Here is a 22,978-nt window from a genome sequence, read left to right as displayed (position 1 = left end):
CTATGGTAACTTTACGGTCACTTTGCCTTCTTTTTCCCCTTTTCCATTCTGTACTCTTCAGAAGGAAGTCACTATGCACAGCTCACACTTAAAGAGTAGGGAGCTATGATCCACCTCCTTGAGGGCAGACTATCTGCACTAATTATTTGAAGATTCTATTTATTCAGTCATTTTCTATATCAGTGTGGACTCAAGGTTTGTTTTTAAAATATACTTGGGTTATAATCCAACACTTTTTAATTTCTTTTCTTGCTCAAGTTTTCCACCTTTGACCACTGGGGACTCTTTCAGGTGGGTCCTTGTCCCTTTAACATAGTCCTTCATTATGGATTTTTTTTTTTTAGCACTTCTTTAATTTCTGGCTCTATAAGATGCTCCAGGCTCATCTTGCATATTTTCTGCCGCAGTCCTCGGATTAGCCATTTCTTGAGCAGCCTCGGTTCCTTTTATTGGAGGATGGTATCAGAAATCAAGATCTGGATGATAAATATGCTGACTGTTACTGGGATGTTTTTGCTTCTCAGCTAAAAGAGAAACTATATGTACATATACTAACCCACGTATTTACACATATCCATAAATATTTCTATGTAACCATTTGCATCTATATTAATCTAAACATGAATTCATACAGATATCTTCAACTCAAATCCATTACCATATTGATCATTATAGCTGACTTCCCTTGCTTCAACAGTGAGAAAACTGGTTCCTACCAACCACATCCATTTACTTAATTGTTCAATTCCAGTATACATGCAGGGCAGTTTCAGAATTGTTGTTAACCTGCACCCATGTGGGAGGCAACTTTATCATCTACAGTGTTTTCCAGAGAGTCTGGAAAACATTATTCTGGACAGCCATTAGCCTGGTATCATTCAACGATTCTCTATCAAGGATGAAGGCAGAATCAATAAGGGAGGAAAATGAATGGTCCTCACCACATACCCCATTGGAGTGGCAGGTCAGGGAAGAGAAAAATACAGTGGGTTTTTTTGAATTTAAAATTTTGAATTTTAGCTGAGTTTCTACGAAAAGGGCAGTTGTTTTCCTCCTTGGACTGCAAACTTTTGACACAACACTCATGTCCTTCCTTTGCCACTGAACCAGTTTCACCTTCTTTCAGCCTCCACAGCCATCATCCATGATCAACAGAAGGGGAGCAACTTTACTGAGTATATTACAAAGTGCGAGGTGAGAGGGCACAGCAGGGTAATGAGACAGCGAGGGATGGATAAACAGAAGTATCAGCTAGTTGTTGGGCAGCTGGAGGTAGCAGAGATTGCAAATAGGTACTGACAGGTCCAAAATATTAAAACAACAAGGGGAAATGGGTGGGTGATGGAACGAAATTTTACAGTTGACCATTAATGAGGCCCCATCCACAGCTTTGACTGGCCTGTGCCCTTTCATTGATCTATTATCAAATCAGTTGTCAATGTGCTATCTTCATCCAGTGGCACTTGGCAATTCTAAAAACAAACCCTTCCATAGTCACTCTCCAGACCTGACCTGATATCTAGAAAGTATTAAGCCAATATATGGGAAAGAGCAAGCAACTCTACACATGGAAAGCTAAAGTTTTCCCTATCATATGAGAAGATTCAGAGTTAAGATTCTTAGAAGAAGAAAATGGCATGGCAGAAGGAATGGGGGCTTTGGAGTTTCACTCATCTGGCTTTGATTTCGAGCTCCGCCACTTAACAGCTGTGCAACCCTAGGCAGACTATTTGCTATTGTTTATATTCAAATGATATTAAAATACTAAATCATTAGATATATTTAAAATAACATTAAATATATTTTATTAATATTTAAAATTATATGTAACAAAACCATAGAATTTTATAGCACAAAGAATGAATCTTAATATATGCAAATTTATAAATCATTTAGGAGGGTGAGTGATCCTGAGATGGAATGCAGAACGTGACAAAACAATTTATCTGTATTATAAATGTATGAAGCAACCTCACTGGGGGGTGGGAGGATCAAGTGTTAACCTAAGTAACTTTGGAAATGAGTGGAGTCTGTCAGACTACAGGCAAAAGAAACTGTCCATGAACATTGTGGTCTAGTTGGAAGGGGGATGTGAAACTTCCAGGAGTGTCCTTAAAGGGAGGGGATGCCCTTCTCACTTTTCTTCTTTCCTACTGGGTAGAACAGGACACAATGCCCAGTGGGAACACTGATTTTGGACCACAAGGTTGATGATGATGGAAACAAAAAGAAGAAACCCATCTTCTTCTCATGACTTTGGAGCCACCATACCAGCTAAATTTACATGGAATGAAAAAGAAACTTCTGCCTTGCTTAACCCACTCTTATTTTGAATTTCCTGTCACAAAGGAATCTAATCCCAACTAATATGGAGTTTACTTGTATCTTTTCCTCCCTGGCTTTTACTCTTCCACAAATCCCTGAATCCCTCACAAAGTGATGGTACATAACTTTTCAATATATAACTCTCCTTCTAAGACACTCTGATGTCTCCTTAAGCACCTAACTCTAGACAATGAAGGGGGGGGGAATAAAGTGGACTCTTGCTCACAAAAAGATTATGCCCTTGAATGGAGCAATAATTGATCAGGAACATAATTCACATGAACTCATTATCCTCAAAGAAGAGTTTTTAAAATGAGCTGAATGACAGTATAAATTTAGCTTTTGTTTCCTTTATATCAAAATTACACACTTACTGGATTTGGGGAGAAATGTTAACAAGTATAACCTTTAAAAATTAAAGCAACCTTAACTCTGATCCTCCCATCCCACAGTGAGGTGGGGCTGTAAACTGGTGCAGCCACTATGGAGAACAGTATGGAGGTTCCTCAAAAAACTAAAAATAGAACTACTATATGATCCAGCAACTCCACTTCTGGGTATTTTTCAAAGGAAAACAGAAAGAGTAATTCAAAAAGACATATGCATGCCTATATTCACTGCAGCATTATTTACAATAGCCAAGACATGGAAGCAACTTAAATGCCCATTGGTAGATGAATGGATAAAGAAGATGTGGTATATATATACAATGGAACATTACTCAGCTACAAAAAAGAATGAAATCTTGCTATTTGCTACAACATGGATGGACCTAGAGGGTATTACACTAAGTAAAATAAGTCAGACAAAGACAAATACCATATGATATGACTTATAAGTGTAATTTAAAAAACAAAACAGATGAACAAACATAACTAAACAGAAACAGACTCAGATACAGAAAACAAACAGGTGGTTGCCAGAGTGGAGGTGGGGAGGGGGGAGGGGAGAAGAAGTGAAAAAAAGAAGGTAACTATGTGAGGTAATGAATGCTAATTAACTTGATTGTGGTGATCATTTCACAATGTATATTCTCATGAAACCATCACATTGTACACCTTAAATATACAATATTTGTCAGTTATACCTCAATAAAACTGAAAAAAGATTTTAAAAAAATAATAAAATAAAAGGCAAAAATAAATAAATAAAAATAAATTAAAATGTGAAGCAACACAAAATAAAAACACTAACATGTTGGTTGGAAGGTGGTAAGTATGTGGTCTAAAACAGTAGAATTATTAAGATAATAGTCATTCACGACTGGCATTGTTGCTTTTCTTTCAGGTATTTCCATAAATAGGCACTAATAGTCTAAAATCTCTCTCCCCACCCCACCACCACCCCCGACTTTTGATGTTAAACAGGATTTAGGAATTGCAAGTCTGTTCCTGGAATAATGAAGCAGATAAGGAGGATGGCAGTTAATAGTTGCTAGATGTCCATTTCAAAATGGTTACCTAGCAACAGCCCGAGCTTGTAGCTACAAGGACTATTGCCAGCAGCTTACAGCTAAAAAGCTTGCTTGAGCTACATACTTCCTCCACTAAACATCTCCTCTGCCTGGTTTTCAAAATAAGAATCACCTTTTGGGGTCATGTGGGCTGACGTGAAATGGACCATCTGTTCTGTCTTATCTCGCCCTCTGACAGGGTTAATGTGCTTGCTGTGTTTATAGCAAACCACTCAGGTTGTGAAGAAAAAAAAAATCTCGTGGTATTTGAAGCTAAAACAAAATCTCTTTCAAAGTTTCTGGATGCCAGAGGTGGCAGCTATGTGAGTTCCTAAATAGATTTTTTTTTAAAAGTCCATTTTTAAGCAAGAAAATTAAGTTTCCTGAAACCCAAAGAAGTAACTTCAAAGAGTTTAAATCAGTGTTAAGTAATTTTCACTAGAGTTAAGTATCATTCTAAGAGCACTCTAACCAACTCAGCCCCCCACATTTTCATCTGTTTATGTTCAGTTCCAGGAAACTAAAACAAATATCTATAAAAGGAGAAATGCAGGATGTATTACAGAGGTTGTGGTATTTGATATTTACATCCTGTCATTAAGCTGCACTTTTATTTCCTTTGTGTTAAGCCTCTCTCCTTGTTTACACCTATTTTCTAACTATATTTCAAAATTAGAAAAATATTTCTTTGTAAAGTCTCTGGAACTCTATAATCTCTCAAAAGGAAAGCCTCTTGATAAGGTTTAAATACACATCACACATGCTGTATGGGTTAAGAATCTATTAAAAATCAAATCTGCAGGAACTTGGATATTTTTATACACAAACAGATATTTGTACATAATAATGTTCACAGCAGCATTATTCAAAATAACTGAAAAGTGGAAAAACCGTGTCCATCGACAGATGAATGGATAAACAAAATGTGGCATATATTAAAATATAGAATAGTATTCAGCCCTAAAAAGGAAGAAAATTCTGACACAAGCTCCAATAGGGATGAACCTTGAAGACATGATGCTAAGTGAAATAAGCTGGACACAAAAGGATAAATATTGTATGATTTCGCTTATATGAGGTACGTAGAACTGTCAAATTCATAGAGACAGAAAGTAGAATGGTGGTTTCCAGTGGCTGGGGTGGCAGCAGGGGTAGGGAATGGGGAGTTTTTGTTTGATGGGTACAGAGTTTCAGTTGGAGAAGATGAAAAAGTTCTGGAGATGGATAGTGGTGATGGTTGCACAACTTTGTAAATGTAGTTAATGCTAGTCAACTGTACAGCTAAATTTAAAATGGTAAATTTCACTTATATATATTTTACCACAATTTTAAAAAAGCCAAAAGCATTTCTTTAGCCCAGACCAATGTTAACGATACTCGTGATTTTTCCTTGTGCTCCAGTGTCCTAATGGGAGATAACCACAGCGAGATAAAAATCTACTATGGGGATCGTGTCATGAACAGAGGGATAAACCACGTTATTAAAAGAGTAAAATCCTACCTGATTCTTGCTAGGAATTCTGACATTGGTTGAACCAAAAGTAAAAAAAAAAAATAGAAAGAAAGAAAGAACGACTCTTTTGAGGGGAGAAGGGGCTGACAACATGTATCCTAACAAATATCCTTTGTGTTGTTTACTCCTTGCTCTTTCTCCTTCAGTGACCAGACATTTAAATTTGTCTCTCCTGAAGAATTAAACAAAATATATTTAAAAGTGAACTAGAACTGAAATTATATTTTGCTGTTGCTTCCCCTAAACAGAACTTTCACATACTCTACATGGCTTTTGTAATGGATCTTGTTCAGCAATGTAATGATAATATTACTAGTTTTGCTCGTTTTCTCATCTGGGCCCTAAACTGAAACACTGAAACAACTATTACACAAAGATACTGCCATCCTAATTACAGTGCCCTGGCTTAATCACAGTGGGCCCCAAATGAAGACCAGATTAGACTTTTAGGCTCTTCTGAGTCACATGTTTACGATGTGTAATTGTTATAAAGATGTATCTCATTTAAAAGCATGATTTTTATCTTTTGATATACATTGTCTTAAGTTTGTATCCCTCTTGCAAAAGTAAAGTGTATCTATTATAGAAAAATCAGGAAATACATGTAGGCCTAATAAGTCCTAGGGCTCCACATAACCCAATGGCCACAAGGAATTCCATCAAAGCAGCATGGTAGGCTAGCCTGTCTGCCTGTAATGGTGCTGTGTTATGTCTTATTTCCTGCACCCCATTTCCTCCAGAGGCATTCCCCCAACCTCCTCTGTGCTGCTCCATCCTTTTAGAGGCTGAGCCTCGTATGCACACTGTGTCACCCAGGTTTCCTGCCTTCTGCTTGGGTTCAGCCAATGGGAGGACTGGTAGCCCCACGTCTCTGCATCCTGAAGAAGTAACTACTTCCCAGAAGAAATACTGAGTCTTATTTGGGGTTTGTCCCAGAGCAGATCTTGAAACAAGAACTTGAATGCAAGCCGTTTATTTGGGGGATGATCCTAAGAAACAGTGGTAAGGAAATGAGGAAGGTAAGAAAACAAGAGGGTATATTGTCAAGCAAGTCACCCTACAGGCAACTGAAGTTTAATCTTTCGGGACAAGGCGGGGAGGAATCTTAGAAACAGTGAAGAATATGCACCTCAGAGCTGTCCCATGTGAAGGGTGGGAATGGGTTACTTATCACCAATTTCCATCTGTCATTGCAGGTGGATGCCCCAGGGACAGTGTACGTGACAACGTAAGGGCTGTGCCCATTGATTCCTCCAAAGGTGTTTCTGGAAGGACAGAGTCAGTGGAGTGGCAGGGCCTGAAGCCAGAATGCTTCAGAGAAAGAAGTGGAGATGACGTGTTTGGACAATTCTTCCAGAAAGCTTGATCCTGAAAGGGAGGAGAGAGAGAAACCATCGCTCTAACCCCGCAGCCCCAAAGGCTGCGGGGTTAGAGCGATGGTTTTCAAACTTGGATCTCTGAAAGTACTCTCTGTCCTTAAGATATGAGAATTTAAACACACACACACACACACACACACTGTACACACTGTATCCCCTGGATGCCCACTGATAACTGAAAACTATTTGGGGATTTCAGTTCCTCTGGTCATATTTGTGTTTACAATCAAGTTGCAGCCAGGCGGTAATCCTTTAAAGATGACTTTCCAACAGAAATTGTTCCTGCTGTACGAGAAAAGGGATGGTCTCCATGGGAGTGATGTCCGTTTCTAGGGATGGTCTCCATGGGAGTGATGTCCGTTTCTGTGTTGACAAGGAGAATCCTGATCCTGTCTTATGTGCTACTTGTTCCAGCTTTGGAGATGTTTGAATTAGAATGAACATTCCCAATGGAGAATGTTTATGTCCTGGAAAAGACACTGAGACTCAAAGAGAACAAAGAGAAACAAAGGGAACAAAATATTGGGGATGAGAGATTTGTCATATTAAACCAGGGACACAAGCTGAAAGCTTGATCACACGTATCTACCAAATCACTCTGGCTACAGGACACCTTTCCAGAAAGCAGCTCTGGAAACTTCCAACCCTGAAGGACTCAAGGACTTGATTTTCAGAGAGGAACTACTTTAGTGGGTATATAAGCGAATGTCTCAAGCAAGATTCAGTGGGAATGGGCTCCCCTGTGGCCATGGCAGCATTGGAGTTGGGGGCATAGTAGGTGGGCGACATGTAAAAGCCACTTGTTTGGCCATCCCAGAGAACCTTCCTGTCTGTATGAGAATGCAGGCCATGAATATGATTTAGTGTGTATCTGCCAAAAGCAAAGACAACCCGTCATAGGTAATCTCAAGATTCTGATGTCTAATAAGGAAGCTGAAGAACTTGGCATCAATGATTAGGATAAATAATCTTAGAAGTATTCAGTGTTTAAAGGAGTTTTACCAAAACAAACAAACAAACAAAACAAACCTGCAACCCCCCCACCCCCAACACACACACTCACAGAGGAAAAACACTCCATTTTAACAGAGCAACTATTTGCAACTTGTTTTCCGGTCTTTCAAATCTTGATCTATACGCCTACGGTTTTTAAATTGTTGTGGTCAATGTGTTGAATACTTCATGAGTGATCCGAGACAAACCATGTTAGCTCCACTAGTCTGTTTTTCTATCAGCAAATGGAGAGAACTGCTTCTATTTCACAAGGTTATGGTGAAGCATAAGTGAGATAATGTAATATAAACACAATCTGTAAACTCTAAAGTATAAAATTATGAGGTATAATACTCATGCGATTGTTTCTTATATGCTCTTCTATGTATCATTTTCAATGGTTACAAAATATTCAAACTGAATTGCTATCATTGTTTATTTAACCATTGTCTAATTGTTGCTCATTCCTGCTTTTTGCTATCATAAAGTTGATTATAAACATCTCTGCATGGTGAGCATTTTTCCCTTCTGAAATATTTCCTTAGACCGAATTCCTGGAAGTAGAACGGCTGGGTCCAAATAGCAGCTGGGACATTCTTCTTGAGATGATGTACATCTTCTTAGTACAAGCCCCACCCCCGCCAAGATCTGAAACCTAGTTAATTAGGATGTACCACAATTCAGATAAATTAAAAAACTAAATCTAATCCTGGTGGTGGCAGGAAATCAGGATATATAAAACCATATCATCATAATTTTCAAAAGGCAGATAGTTAAATTTTCTCTGATCCTGGAACATGTCTCCCAGTGGCTAAAAATCCTCTTTTTGAAACATGGCAAGATAGAGAATGAAATGCAAAGACCCTGACCTGGTAACCTTCTTTTCCAGTTTTAGCATCCTCTGTTTACCTGGTTTTCAGAGGATGAATGTCTTCCCCTCTGAGACTTCAGGCACCCTCTTCTCAGTTGGATTAGATTCCGAGCAAAGTAATTTTGGTAAAAGGATGGTTTGCTACACAGATTTTAGGTTAAAGTCAGGGATGTGAATTTTGTGCTGCATGTATATAAAATATGAGAGTATATTCCTCATGATCTGGTTTCAGTTTTCTGGAAATATCTTAATATTTATAAAGTATATGCAGATTCCTGGGCTCCTGAGCTGTACACACTCATAACATCAATTATGTGATACTATTTTTGGAGGCTTAAATGCTCAGATTGGCAGGAGTTCTCTCTGCCTAAAAGATTCCTTTTTTTGATTGAAATTTTGCTTTCCTCCAGGCCATTTCTTTACGGATGCCTGCAGGGATCAAAGAAATATCTAACCAAACAACTATGGTTCACTAGAAACTTTCCCTATGTTTCAGGGGAATTTTACTTAATATCGTTAATCAAGGGACCAGTATGGTTGATTATTGAATGATTAGTTCTACATGGATCTTTTGCTTCTCCAGATGTTTCTTTTTGAATTTATTTTATTTTTTAATTTTTTGGCCACGTGGCACAGCATGTGGGATCTCAGTTCCCCTACTAGGGACTGAACCTGTGTCCCCTGCAGTGGAGTCTTAACCACTGGACTGCCAGGGAAGTCCTCATATATTTCTTTTTTAAATGGCTTGAGAGGGAGTTAGGAGGAGGTATAATGGAAAAGTGCTGGCTAAGAGTTAGATGTGTCTGATTTCAGCTTTGCCACTAACTAGCTGTATGACCAGATTCAAGTTACTGAACCTACTTGGGGTTCAGTTTCTTCAACTTCAATGTTGAATGTAACAAACACTCTGTCATTCTATATGCAGGAAAGGCTATTCAGAGAGCCAAATAACATAGAAAAGTCTATTTCTAAATGTTGTGCTATTGTGGTTCATTGTGTGTGTGTGTGTGTGTGTGTATGTGTATGTGTATGTGTGTGTGTGTGTGTGTGTATGTGTGTGTGTGTGTGTGTGTGTGTGTGTGTGTGTGTGTGTGTGTGTGTGTGTGTGTGTGTTGCTGGAGCACTGGGTGGGAGGAAAGCTTCCTACTTCTCCACATATCAGTAGTTGAAAAACAGGCTGGAAAAAAAACACTGTGTTCTCCTATGTTTGGGCAAACAGGAATCAGGCCGCCCTAACCTCACAGTCGCATGGAGATTGCCAGGAAGCCTGCAAAGACAGCATGCTGCCCAGACAGCGTGTTTGGCTGAGAGGAAGCTGGAAGGAGCAGTGGAGAGAGTTAGTGCTCGTAAAGAGGTGAGCAGGTGCTGGCAGGGTGCTGCACGTACTAAGTGCTGCAGTGACACCTGCCTGACGGTCATTATTAGCTCCTGCAGAAACAGCCAGTAGCGATCTAGGGAGGGGCCTTAACTTACCCCAACCTCACTTCAGGAGCATTAGTACTTTAATACGTCTACTACTTGTTAAGATTATTATTCCTTTCAGATCCAAATTCTTGCAGCTGGGTATTTATATCTTTTTTTGGTATTTCTCTGGCATCGCTGTTGAAGCTAAGATCTCAGATGAGAGGATCAGGTTCTACAAAGCACTACTATGAGAGCTCTGAGAAAGTGAGTCCCAGCATCCCCGAGTCTGCCTTCCCTTCCTCTGGGGCCCTTGGAGTCCCAGGCCTGTGGGGCTGTGTGGCCATCCTAGCGGCCTCCGGCTCACCCAGCCTACACACCTCTGCTAATGCCTCTTACAGTCACACTTTCATTTCTCCCTAACACTTCTCTGGCCCTGCCACCTGGTCGAACACTACATCCTGCTGCTTCTTCACACGCCCCTCAGCTCCAGGGAGAACCATTTGCTGTGAGCTTTCAGGTGCCCTTCTTTGGCTCTCTGCCTAGAAGGTTCTTGCCCCTGCTTGCTGGCCTGGTAAACTCGTAAGCCTGCCATCCTTCAAGACTCAGTTAAACTGTCCCTTCCAGTGTTGTATTGCTTCCCCCTCTGAGCTGCCTCAGCACCCAAGACAATTACATCTACACAGGACAGTGTGAGTTTCTTGGAATCATGCATTTTATTTTCATTTTTGTAATTCCAGCACAGAATCTGGCAAATCGATGCTCAATAAATGCTCAGTCCATATTTAGACATGTGTTCTAATCATCTCACCTGCAATTCCTGTTTAGAACAGGGGGAGGGGAGGGGCTTAGATGAAAAAAGTTGTGGGGCTTCCCTGGTGGCACAGTGGTTGAGTCTGCCTGCCGATGCAGGGGACACGGGTTCGTGCCCCGGTCTGGGAAGATCCCACATGCCGCGGAGCGGCTGGGCCCGTGAGCCATGGCCGCTGAGCCTGTGCGTCCGGAGCCTGTGCTCTGCAACAGTAAAGGCCACAACAGTGAGAGGCCCAAGTAACGCTAAAAAAAAAAAAAAAAAAAAAAAGTTGTGTAAACTGACATGGGAGAATCTATATTAAAACATGTTCGATGGGCTTCCCTGGTGGCCGCAGTGGTTGAGAATCTGCCTGCCAATGCCGGGGACACAGGTTCGAGCCCTGGTCTGAGAAGATCCCACATGCCGCGAGCAACTGGTCCTGTGAGCCACAACTACTGAGCCTGCGCGTCTGGAGCCTGTGCTCCGCAACAAGAGAGGCTGCGATAGTGAGAGGCCCTCACACTGCGATGAAAAGTGGCCACTGCTCGCCACAACTACAGAAAGCCCTCACACAGAAACGAAGACCCAGCACAGCCAAAAATAAATTAAAACAAACAAACAAACAAACATGTTCGAGCGTCAATTTGCTTTATGTTAAGTCATCTTTAAACAACGAAAAATGGGACCAGATGACATATGGTCCCTTTCAGTTTCAAAGATCTTATCTAAAGGAAAGTCCCTCCATACTCAACCCCCAGCACACTCCCCCATGAATTTCTCTTACACTTTCTATCAACCATGGACCCATTTAGGTTAATAAGTTACTCTTTTCAAAACGTTACTTGCTAGGAAAGCTAAGCCTTATTTACCCCTTAGCGCGAATTACTCTAAATAGAAATTCTGCTGTGGACAGCCATGTGTTGAAGACAGTCAGTGTACTTTGTTGTTTGTTTATTGAAGTATAATCAACTTACAATGTTATATTAGTTCACTTTGGTTTTGTTTATTGAAGCATAATTGACTTACAATATTGTATTAGTTTCACTTTGTTTTCGTTTGTTTATTAAAGTATAATTGACTTACAATATTAGTTTCAGGTGTACAACAGAGTGCCCTGGTATTTTTGTACAACGCAGAATGATCACCATGTGGAGAAGCGTACTTTGAATGGAGGGCTCTCCGTAGGCATACAGGTTACAGCTCTTATGCTATTAGTGCTCCTGAGCTGCAGTCCACTCTTGGCCCAAATTCCGGGCCCATGGAAAGCCATTCTCCACAGTGTAAAGAGTCTGGGCATCTTTGCCAGACAAAGCTGGTTTCAAATCCTGGCTCTGTCACATACTGGCCCTACGACTTTGGGTAAGTTACTCAACTTGGCAGAGTCTCTATTTCCTCACCTATAAAATGGTGATAATAACAGCAAATACCTCACAGGGTGTTGAGAGGATTACATGAGATGATGGGGCTAAGGTGCTGCCATAGAGCAAACGCACGTTAATAGTAACTGTTAGAGCTCTGCATGATTCTGGGGCTCCATAGACTTGCCAGGAGTAGGTCTGGATTGGTTGGCTGTTGGGTCTTGCTCTGAACTGGAGATGGGCTGGGGTGGGGGCGGTTTGGTGATAGGACAGGAGGCCTGCTGAACACCCAGTCAGGCATCGCATACTGCGGGGCCCTGAGGTTTGATCAGCTGGGGGACACGCTATTCCAGGAGCTCCATGACAGTCATCAACCCAGCGCCTACCAACGACCCTGGACTCTGGGGGCCAGTCCCTCTTGCAGCTGAAGGTCTTTTCCATTCCTAGCCCGCTGAACTAGGGAAGCCACTGCACTTTATAAAGCTGTGAAACATACAGAAACTCTTATTTCAAACATGAAATAAAATGCCAGACTCAGTTTTGCATCTGTAAATAATCTATCTCACCTTTGGAAGTGAAGCCCATGGAAGATTATTTCTTAAAGTGGGGCGTTTAGAGCAGCTACACCTGAGCCCCATCTCAGGCATGCTGAATCAAGATCTCAGAGATGAGGATGAAGAGCCTACATTAAATCAAGCCCCCCAGGTAATGCTGATGCACCCTGAACCCTTGCTTCTGCAACTGCGTTCCCACCGGCACCACTTCGGAGCTTATAAGAATTGCAGACACTCAGGCCCTGCCCCAGACCTACTGAAGCTGCACTTTTAAATAACTGCGCTAAAATATGCATAACACAGAATTTACCATCTTAACTGTTTTTTAAAGTGTACAGTTCAGTAGTGTTAAGTATATTCACATTTTTGTGCAACCAATTCCCAGAAGTCTTTCCATCCCGCGAAACTGAAACTCTGTACCCATGAAAACAACTCCCCACCTCCTTCTCGCCCCATCCCCACCCCAGCCACTGGCAACCACTCAGAACTGCATTTTAACAAGTTCCCCAGATGATTCATATGCCCATTAAAGGTTGAGAGTCACTGCCTTAAGTATGAGAACCACACATCGTAAAATCAGGAGCCACTATGAGTTTCTTGAGGCACCCAGGCCATGACCCTGGGCCAGGCAATGGAAACGAGGCAGCAGAGCAATGACTAGTCCCTCTAGACAATTCTGATGCTCAAGTGGTTTGAGAACCACTGCTCTGACCAGTGATTTGCACTCTTGCCTACATACTAGAATCACCTGGGAACTTTAAAATTCATGCCTGAAACCCATCCCAAACCAACTAACTCTAGTCTCTAAAGGCAGAGCCCAGGTATTCTGAAAGATCTCCCAGTGATTCTGATAACTTAGCCAAGTTTCAGAACCATTGGAGGGACGAAGGAGAGGTTGGTAGGATTCTGCACTGTGCGTGGGATTTAGAGGGGAATGATGGCTCCAGGGAAGGCATCATAACTGCTGCTTCATTTTATATTGGCCCAGCTACCCTGATATGAATGATTGCTCCAAGGAGTTAAAAAAAAATAAACTGGCTTTATGAAAAGAAATGGCTGTCTCCTTCGAAGCCCTAACACCCTCCCACTGCCTGTCATTATTTCCTATCGCATTGCTCCGTCTATTTTCTTAATAGCATTTACCACAATTAGCAATTATCATGCTTATTGTCGGCCTCCTCTCACTAAACCAACACCTGCCTCTGTGTCAGAGCCAGGTTCAGAGCTCTAGCTCACCTCTCCATCTCACAGAGCCCCTAATAAATATTCGAGTGAATCAATCAATCCTGCTATGTCATGGAATCACTGTGGCTTCTGACAGTAAAAAAAAACTGCTGAACTCTCAGGACCGAGAGAATCATGGTGGGGTGGGGGGGTTCTGCATGGAGCAGTCAAGGTCAGTGAGGGCGAGTTTTCCCAGATGGAAGAGGCCAATGCGGGTAGTAGTGCAGATGGATTCACTGGGTGAAAATCAGAATTCTTAAATGAGTGATACAGACTTTGAGCTAGTGAAATCTGAATATATAAATGTGACCTCATCCAGAACCTCCCAGCTAGTGAGGCTTGGATGACAACACATTTATACAACACTATCCCACCCCAACTCCTATCCGGGGTGGAATTCTGTAATGGAAACAGCATATATTTTGGGACAGACCCGCATTCAAATTCTGCTCTCTCTCCTGGCTGGCTGCTCAACCGCAAGAAATTACTGATGTGAGCCTCAGACTCCTCATCTGAAAAATGGAATAACAGTAATTATCCCACAGATTACATAAAGCACCTGACAAAGTGCCTGACACAGAGCAGAGCTCGATAAATGTTAACTCCCCAATCTGCAATCTGGATTTCCTTACCCACTCCTTTTCAAACCTCTTCCTCCTTTAGTTACACTCTTACTGCCTCATCAGCAGAACACATGCAATCACTTACAGCACCAATCGTCTATGCATTTGACTGGAAAAAAAAATCACACACCGACTTGTGGATTGTCTTCTATCACTGTATTGAGAGCTCTTGTATACTGAATACATGAAAAGTTGAAGGATTTATTGAACTTGTTTCCCAGCCTAAATGGAAACACCTTTTGGGACAGGAACCTTACCTTCTGCTTCTTTCTGTCCTCCAGCACTGAATTCCACAGTCAAACACGCAGATCTGATATGCACTTTCCAGATCTTCATGACCACAACTGTTCAAAGAGTAGATACTATCTGTACCCTATGTCCCAGCCAGCCCATAAGACACCCTCTCTCATCATCTTCCTCCAAGTTCTGCTTTTACCTGTTTCCCAATGACAGGAAAAAGAAGTGGTTGCTTCCTGAGTATTCTGCATCCTTCCAAGCAACCTCTGCTCAAATGCAGCCCATCTGTGCACTGCTGACACTATGAATCTATTTAAATTCTGATGATTCACTATACTGATTGAACTGGGTTTTACTTTTTTTTATTAAGGTTTTTATGTGCTTTATCTTTTAACAGAATTCAAAGTATTATGAAGAGATATAACATCTTTAAATCATCATGATATTATTTATGTTAAGACCGTGGCAGGGAATGCAAATTTCTTCACTCAACCTAATCTCCCCTTTTCCTTTAGTAAGAGATCCCAAATTTTTAGTTGGTGCATTGCAGTCCAGTTAAAAGATGACATTTCCTATTCTCATGAACAGTTCACTGAGTCAGATGTTGGGGTATTTGCCATAGAGGTGTGAGAATACTGTGCAGCATTTCTGGGTGAAGTCTCCTTATTAAGTGTTTATGTGTTTATTCTTCCTCATCTGTTGCCAGCCTGGAACATAGATGAGATGGCTGGAGAGCCAGTTACCTTCCTAGACCATGAATACCAGGCCCACACTTTAGAGATTATAAGAGCTGACAGCCAGAAGGAGATTGAGTTCTTAAAGAATTTGGGACACCTGGCCACGGCAACCCCAAACTGCCTAGAATTCGTAAAATCCCTTTGCAAGAGAAAGTAGCTAACTATTATATGCAGTTGAACTTAATTTGAACTAATACAGGGTACAGTTAAATTATATTTCTTGCATATTCAATTCACATAAATTAAGTTTAATCACAGATAATTACTGAACTGATTCCATGATGATCAAATAGTTTATAGTCTACTAATTGCACTGAACTACTGGCTGAATGTAGCATTTTTGATTTGTAATGCAAAATAAAAAAAATGTGAAGATGCTTAAGGAAGTGTAGCTGGTCCAAAAAGCCAATTTTAGACAGCAGTAAATAGCCCTAAGCCTCTCTGGGCACCAAACATTACCACATAAGGAAAACATATGCAAAAAAGCACCATAATCTAATTAAAGTACTGCTGTTGGTTTTATGGACTTTACTAGCTATTTTTATTTGTCTTAAGTTTTAAGTAGATTTTAGGCATATTTATTGTGCTAGAAAATTTTTATCACTAGTGAGAAATAAAGTCTCTGTCCTAGAAACACATATATGTAATTTTTGGTCTTTGCTTTTTGTCAGAAAATGAGCAGAGTGGGAGAGAAACAGACAATATGAGATTAAGGGAATATTGGTTAAAGGGAATGAAGTGGAAGGTCATGATACTGGTCACTGGGAAACAGGGAAAAGCAGAACTTGGAGGAAGATGATGAGAGAGGGTGTCCCATAGGTTGGCTGGGACATAGGGTAGAGATAGTATCTACTATTTGAATAATGGACTTCTGTTTACAAAGCCCATGAGTTATCTCACTCAGAGATAGGTGTAGAAACAGAGGGAGGGCTGGCCAGGGGTTACGGGTAAGAGAAGGGATGGCTATAAAGGAATTTCAGGAGGCATTCTTTGGGATGATAGAAAAGAGAAAGTCTCTGCATTCCAACTGCCTGAGATAACCACGGTTGGCCATAAAGTTGGTCATGTATATAAATATCAGGGAATGATTCAGATTTTGACCTCATACTTATGCTTTTTTGGAGACCCTCTTTATGAAAAATACAAAATTAAGTTCAGAGTTTTGAACAAGATCTCTGCAAGTGAGAGCTTCTGAGCCTTAGCCTTGCCGTAAATCCAACTCTGATCATTTATCTATACTTTAAAAACAATCAAAACAGGGACCATACTATACAGACTGTTAGTAAACTTTTTCCCCTTAACATAAGTCTCGAGTATCCTTCCCTGTCAATATATATGATTCTAGCTCATCTTTTAAGATAATTCTGTGGTTTTTCTAATAGTCATTAGATAGATAGATATTTAAATTATTTCCATATGTTGACCCTCTCACTGGGGGATGCTTTCCCTAACAACAGAGCCTGGAATATGATAAGCCCTAAATAAAATGTTTGTTGAATTGGTGCCTTGCTCTGAGCACACATGTGTAGTGTCCAGGTTTGACAGGGTTAAAAGATGGTGCTCTCTACTCTGAAGCGCCCCCTGGCTGGAGTGGGGCGACAGAGACCAAAGCACCAGTATTCTGTCTCTGAATGCCTGTCCCTCTTCTGTACATCCTCTCTCTCTCTCCCCACGCCCCCACTGGGCTGTCACCACTTAGGGCTTGTAGTGAAGGGTGGGAAACTTCACTGAACAGGTCTGTTCAGTAAACACGATGGTGTTTCAGGAATATGCTCTAGATTTCAAAGCACTTCTAACCTTAAAAGGAAAGTTTCCTGAATATCTTTCCCTGGATTGATGACAACCAAGTCCCAAATTGGAAAGACAGTGGTAATCGGAGAGTCCTGAGTACATTTAGCTGCTGTGAATCTGAAAAACAAAGAATATTAAAAATGAATAAGAATTTCACAAGATCAAGGAGTGTGGGACTCTAGAAATAAAGTTCTCTTTATATTCTTATATGAGAGAATGGACGGCGAATACATCGACTTTAGCTGGGCCAAAAGACAGTTCATTTGTGATTAGAGACATTCTCTGGAAACAATAAACGGACTGAAAGTACCAGCTGAAGAAACAATAGGTTTAAAACCTATCACCCAGAAAAATGCATGGAGTTTTGGTCCTTTTAATGAGAAAATGTGTATGCTCATTTCCTTGAATAAATCTCTACATCATTCATGGAATGAATGACATTGGAATATTAAGCCTAGCAATTTCTCTTACTTCCAGCCTCTGTAGCCTTCTAACCTAAACTGGGACCTCTCTACTTCAGGGATTTAGTGATGCCCCCAGATTCAGGAGAATCTAAGGGACCCAAAGGCAGGTGCTCAGTTTAAAGGACAGAGTTATTGTTCCTTGCTACTTTCTCAGCTTTACACAGGTTTGCCAGGAACAGGGCTCTTGCTTCATTCCCAGCGCCTGAGTGCCTGGCAGGCACAAGTTTCAATAACCAGGTCACATGTCTCGCCCATGGTTTTCTCCAGATCCTTGAGCTATCTCGTCATCTTTTTGATATTCCATTTTTCTAGGATGAGGACCTTAGGTGGACACTGTTAGTTCACTAATCTGTTCCCACTTCCTAATAGTACTTACATTATCTCTCTGATATTTACCTCTTTCCCATGCAGTCCAGACATTTCAGGGAAAGCCGACCCCACCTCTCGTTCAACAGGTGGACTCTGGTGGGCTTGAGGCCATCAGCCCATTGCAGTCCCCTGGTCAGTTCGTCTGTTCAGGGATGTGCCTGTGACTCAAGGTGAATCTCAGTGTCTTTCTTAGAATACAGGGACTGAGGCACTCTATTTTCATTGGAAATAAGCCAGAAAACATTTAGCTCCCATTGCAGCTGGCAAAAACTAGTTAAATATTTGCTAGTGTTTCCTTTTTTTCCTGGGCACACAGCTCACTACATTTTCCAGCCTCCTTGGCCATATGACTGAGTTCTAGCCAATGGAATGTGGACCAAATCGATGTCTCCCCTTTCAAGCCTGCCTCTTCTCTAGTGATCTTCCTTTTTCTTTCCCCATCTGCTGGCTGAGTGGAGAACCACAATGGAGAGAGCCTGGGTAACCATTTGGAGGACAGCATCTCAGGACGGTTGCTTGACCGGGAACACTGGACCGAACTGCATGGAGAAACAAATTTACATTGTGTGAAATCACCAGAATTTAAAAAAATATTTTATTTTTATTTATTTAGGCTGTGCTGAGTCTTAGTTGTGGCATGCAGGATCTTCGTTGCGGCATGTGGGATCTAGTTCCCCGATCAGGGATCGAACCTGGGCGCCCTGCACTGGGAGCACGGAGTCTTACCCACTGGACCACGAGGGAAGTCCTGAAATCACCAGAATTTTAAAGTTATCAGTTACAGTGTTAATCTCTCCTGATTAGTTCACTTCCTTACCTAGGAATCTTCCTTTTCATGGTCCCATAAATCCTCTCTACTGATTAAACATGCTTGCATTGGGTTTCTCTGTTACTACTTAGAACAGGATAACTGATACGGATCCTGCCTTGCACCCCATCTTAGGATTGCATTGTGGCTTTTTGGTTGTGCTGTTAACGGTTATTTGATTCAGTTCATTTCTGGCATTCAATGTCACCCTGCCTAGGGAGAGTGATCTTCTTTGTTAATGGCTTAACTAGTGATTGTGGCTAGATGCTCTACCTGTTTTCTCCATTCACTAAAATAACTCTTGTTTGTATTTGCTCTCCATTTAGGGATTGAGGATAATCACTACTGGCTCTATGCTGCTCCTGCTTAATAACTTAATGCTTCCTAATTACTTACTAAGGGGCTTAGTAGCTAAATAGTTTAACTAATAGTACAAGGTAAGAAAAGATATAAACTTGGACAGGAGCATCTCATCCTTACTTTCATGGGGGTTATATTTCTCCATGACCAGATCAAAGTATCCGGATTCCTTGTTCCCATGACTTCCACAGGGACCAAAAGACCTGGGAGGCAAGTGACAAGGGTCACAGGAACAATAAAGTGGTTTGATTTAGTCCTTTGCAGAGAATTGTCTATTTAGAACAAGCAGCCTCCTGTGTTAACAGCAAAGGCCACACTCATGTTACATCCACATTCATAAACAAACCAGTGTTGAGGAAGTGCCACATATGACCACAAGCAAGATCTTCTCTTTTTGCCCCAACCTTTCTTTCTCACAATATTTTACTGTCCCAGCCAAGGAAGCCTTCCTTCCTCCATCAGACTAGATATGTTAAACCAGTATCACTCCAACTTTTTTTTAACCTATTAATCCTGCTTCCCATCTTTTCTACCTTCATTTGCATTGACCATTGGAATTACAAAAATGATTAAGCCATAATTTCCTTCCTCAAATGCTTAGCTCATGAAGGAGACAAACACATATTTTAATGAAATGTGGGAGGTGCTGTAATAAAGTTATACACATGGTGCTATGAGGCACAGAAAAGGACCACTTAGCCCAGTATGAAGCTCATAAAGGTTCTCAGGGGGGAAATGATTCCTAAGCTGAACCACAAAAAGCTGAATACTACCCAAACGTAAACCATGGGCAGAAATGCCAGCATTTGATGGGTGAAGGAAGGCAGGAGAGGCCAGGTCTTAGAAAGAACATCCAAGCATGTCTTTGAATTATTTATTCCTATTAGAACTTAAGTTCCTTGAGTGTAGGAACTTGATCCATCTTGTTCACTGGTGTGTTCAGTGCCTAAAACAGTGCTTGGTACTTAAATGGTGCTTAAAAAGTATTTGTGGAATTGAATGACGCCTGGAAGCAATGCCAACAGATATGTATCTCATACGAATCTCTCCAGCAGGTGTGTGAAGCCGGCAGGGAGACCCGTCATGAGGCTAAGGCCATATTCCAGGTAGAGAATGGGACCTCCATAGGGCAATGAGAGCAGGGTAAGGAAGAGGCGGCATATTTGAGAAATGTTTACAAAGTAAAATCAGCAGGACTTGGTAACTGGCTGTGGGAGATGAAGGAGAGACCAGGATGGCTCTTAGTGATAAAGAATACAGAGCAGGAACAGGAGGAGGAGAAAACAGAAGAAACCAACATGGCTAGGAATCTGCTTTTAACAAAATCTCTTTCCCGCCCTTGACCCTCTCAGGGACCTGCTAGCCAGGTAATGTTCAAGTCACAGTCATACTGTCATGTTCATTCAAGTGACCTTTGCATAATTTTGGAATTATATAATTTACGGTAAGTTAGCATATATTTATATATTCTAAATAATGTGTTATTTAAAAGTGTACGTTAGGCCTCAGTGTATCTTTCAGGTCTTCTACTTTGTATTTTCTATATTTTTGACTCCCTATTCTAAATTCTTGATAAGTGTCTATAATATATATATATATGTTATATATATGTTATATATATGTATAAAATATATATATATATATCTGTGTGGCTGTATAATTTCAATAACATTGAAATTATAATCTGTGGAAGTTTTATTCTAAAGAAGACATATTTCTCTAACAGCTAGATGAAATAAACTTTTTCTTCTATTGTTATTGACTGCTGGGATGTAGCAAAAGATTATTTTTATTTAAATAGACAATTTGGATGTACTCAATTTGACATGTAAACAAATTTGGGGTTATTAATATTTAGTTCATAAATAACACATTTCTTTATCGTCCATTTCACTTTCTTTGATGTTTACTATTAGTGAGTTATATAGTCTCTGTGAATGCCCAGACAGGGGACACAACACCTTTTGATTCCTGACTTTTTTTTTTTTTTATGGTACGCGGGCCTCTCACTGTTGTGGCCTCTCCCGTTGCGGAGCACAGGCTCCAGATGCGCAGGCTCAGCGGCCATGGCTCAGGGGCCCAGCCGCTCCGTGGCATGTGGGATCTTCCCGGACCGAGTCACGAACACGTGTCCCCTGCATCGGCAGGCGGACTCTCAACCACTGCGCCACCAGGGAAGCCCTGATTCCTGACTTTTAAATAACATTATATATGGTTATATCCTACCTCTACAAGTCATCTATTTATATTTTGCTTTGTTAGTTGTTATATTACGTAAGTATGATAGACATATGTACGAATAAAAATAAATGACAAAATGAACACCTGAGTCTCCTCACCCAGCTTAAGAGATACTGATTAGATTTTTAAATAATTTTCTGATTATTAAAATAATATATATTTGTTGTATTTTAGAAAGTATAAAAAAGACTAAGGAAGAGGGAGAAAAATCATCTATGATATTATTACCCAAAAGGAACCAATGGAGCATTTGTATAGGTTTCTCTCAAATCTTTTAATGTAGAAAATCATATTGTAGAAACAACTTTGTATCTTGCTTTTTCCTCTTAATATTGGACCATATGTATTTTCTTCTATTACTGTATCATTAGACAGCATTTTTAAAAAGCTACAAAATTTCCATTGTATGACTGAATCAAAAATTTTAAGCTGTTCCCTAAATTGCTGGACTTGTAAGTTACTTCCAATTTTTCTTTATTATAAATATAATTTGATGTGTATCTTTTGCAAAATGACTTTTCTGTACTGTGATGCTGTGTGTACCGGGTGTGTAGTGTGTATTCCATCTTCTCTTGGATAGATTCCACACTCATGGAATCACCAGGCCAAAGGAAGTGAACACTTTGAGGTTCTCAAGACATACTGCCATATTGCTTCCCCCAATAGCTCTAGCAATTAGTATATTTGATAGCACATCTTCCGCAATACTCTCGTAAACACAAAATCTAGTTATTTTCTGTTTTTAAAAAGCACGTGGATGAGAAAGTATGAATGGGGCCATATTCTCCAAAGTATCCTTTTATCTTGATTCCATGCCCTGTTGATGATAAATTTAAACAAAACTAATTTTTTAAATCATAGAGGAAAATTGTGTCAGTGGAGAAATTAATATTAGATAACTGATAGTGGTGATAATTTGATGGGGAGAAAGGTGGAAATAAGAGAGTACAAGGATGTAAAGACTTATTAGGCAGTGATTCAAGTCACATGCTTTTGTCCTTAATTGTGCGGCTCACTGCACTTCAGAATCTTATAAAATACAAGACTTTAGGATTACAAAATGCACATGACTTTGCATCTCAAAGGTCACTTTTGATGATGTAGGATTTTTCGCTGGCAACTATTTTCTATTAGCATATTGAAGAGATCATACCACTGGTTCCTGGCTACCATTGTGGCTGTTCAGAAATCAACAAGTCCAGGGCTTCCCTGGTGGCGCAGTAGTTAAGAATCCACCTGCCAATTCAGGGGACACGGGTTTGAGCCCTGGTCCGGGAAGATCCCACACGCTGCGGATCAACTAAGCCTGTGCGCCACAACTGCTGAGCCTGTGCTCTAGACCCCGCGAGCCACAACTACTGAAGCCCGCGTGCCTGCAGCCCATGCTCCACAACAAGGGAAGCCACTGCAATGAGAAGCCCGCGCGCCACAACGAAGAGTAGCCCCCTCTTGCCACAACTAGAGAACGCCGGAGCATAGCAACG

At 40.8% G+C, this 22,978-nt stretch overlaps 1 long non-coding RNA gene across 1 annotated transcript in view; it reads right to left on the bottom strand.

Moving 5' to 3' along the window:
• Positions 1-258: 258 nt before the first annotated feature.
• LOC117195638 (uncharacterized) overlaps positions 259-22,978 on the bottom strand; it is a 29,682-nt gene continuing 6,962 nt past the window's right edge. Inside the window, exons 2-3 of the long non-coding RNA XR_004475394.2 lie at positions 18,113-18,624; positions 259-17,369 (exon numbers count right to left, since the gene is read on the bottom strand). This is a non-coding gene — a long non-coding RNA (uncharacterized LOC117195638). The remainder of the gene's footprint in view (positions 17,370-18,112; positions 18,625-22,978) is intronic.

The sequence above is a fragment of the Orcinus orca genome, chromosome 21, assembly GCF_937001465.1.
Source record: "Orcinus orca chromosome 21, mOrcOrc1.1, whole genome shotgun sequence".
Taxonomy (NCBI): Eukaryota; Metazoa; Chordata; class Mammalia; order Artiodactyla; family Delphinidae; genus Orcinus; species Orcinus orca.
The sequence above is the reverse complement of the archived record's forward strand: the minus strand, read 5'-3'. Positions and strand labels throughout refer to the sequence as shown.